The sequence below is a fragment of the Crotalus tigris genome, unplaced genomic scaffold (assembly GCF_016545835.1).
Source record: "Crotalus tigris isolate CLP2741 ecotype Arizona unplaced genomic scaffold, ASM1654583v1 scf7180000017764.6130737, whole genome shotgun sequence".
In the NCBI taxonomy this organism is placed as follows: domain Eukaryota; kingdom Metazoa; phylum Chordata; class Lepidosauria; order Squamata; family Viperidae; genus Crotalus; species Crotalus tigris.
The window spans coordinates 1301445-1302951 of record NW_024096618.1 but is presented as its reverse complement, the minus strand read 5'-3'; the positions used below and the strand labels follow the sequence as shown (position 1 = coordinate 1302951).

At 40.1% G+C, this 1507-nt stretch overlaps 1 long non-coding RNA gene across 1 annotated transcript in view; it reads right to left on the bottom strand.

Annotated features, from left to right (window-relative positions):
* Positions 1–1507, bottom strand: part of LOC120306949 — a 41603-nt gene that overhangs the window by 1878 nt on the left and 38218 nt on the right. The window lies entirely within an intron of this gene.

The window sequence follows — 1507 nt, the reverse complement described above, 5'->3', positions numbered from 1 at the left end:
TTGTGATGTTTTACTTAGTGACTGCTTTGCTCAACAACCAATTTGCTGGTCCAAGTTCTGGTCACTGAACAAGGACTATTTGTGTGCTACACCTTTCCATCTATTTTTGCTGTGGATGTTGCAATCTAAAGTTCAGGCCTGGCAATGAGGGGGAAAAAAGAGGAAGAACTCTAAGATCTTGGATGAATGAAACCTAATTTGAAATACATTGTGTTTAGTATTGCTCCAGGCTTTGAGGTATTTGGCACCTTGATTCTAAGGGGGTAAAATTTATTGCACATGTGTACATAAACCAGATTCATGTGAGTTAAAGAATTTAACTTTATTAAACATTCCTAGATAGGTCCAATAGACCTATCATAATATGTAATGATTAATTAGTTTCATCTTTAAATATCGTAGTAAGAAGTGTATTTACCATTTTTAATACATGGACTCATTGATTTTCCAAAACTGGATATTCTAATTTTTCCTTCCTTAGATTCAATATATAAATAATGCACTTTTCTTTCATTTTTTACTACCTTATAAAAATGAATTCTTGATATTCATTTGACTGCAGCCTCTCTTAATGAAGCTAAAATAACACATATCATGGAGGCTGGCAAAGTTTTCAGGACATATTTTTAGTTAGTATACATTTTAGTTGAGTATATTGCCAAGAATATATTGCAGATAAGCCAAACTCAAAAGACAATCTCTCAAAAAATTTAAAACAGCCATTGAAAATCAATTGATTTAAAATATTAAGCCATTATTTAGCCCAGGTATTCAAACAGAACCTCTTCCTTGCTATTTTCAAATTTGAGTTCTACCACATCAAGTTATCATGTGATTTGAGATCAAATCACAACTGCTTACCTATTAATAACCAAATATGTCTAGCAGCTTTCAAAGCTGGACATGATCCTGATTTAATATACCTATATCAGATATGTCAAACACAAGGCCCGGGGGCCAGATGCGGCCCGCAAAGTGGTTTCATGTGGCCCGTGAAGCCATCCTGGAAACAGTGAGGGAATGGCCCCCACTGCCTTGGCCTTGGCCCAGGCCAGCGGGAGCCAATATATAATTTTGTGGTGGCCATCTTGGCACTTGCCTGGTGGACCGGGCCTTGGCACTTGCCCAGGTCCTATCCCCTTCTGCCAGAGGCTCTCAGATCTGTCCCACTCCTGCCCAGGCCCCCATAGACACCCTTGACGCGAATGATGTAGAACTGGTCATACCCACCCAATAGGCCACACCCACTCCATCCACGCCCACCCAGTAGGCTGCACTCACTCTGGGCACACCCACCCAGGCCCCCCAGGGCAATCGCAAAGCTGATGTGGCCCTCAGTGAAATTGAGCTTGACCCCTGACCTAGATCCTAACACCTGCCAAGATTTCAGGGATGATACACATTTGCTTTCCAAATCAGTCCAGAAAAGGAAGTGAATACAATAAGTCTTATTCCAGAAAAAAAATGTTAAGATAAAGGCTCAATAATACAGTTGAAAATCTGCTAG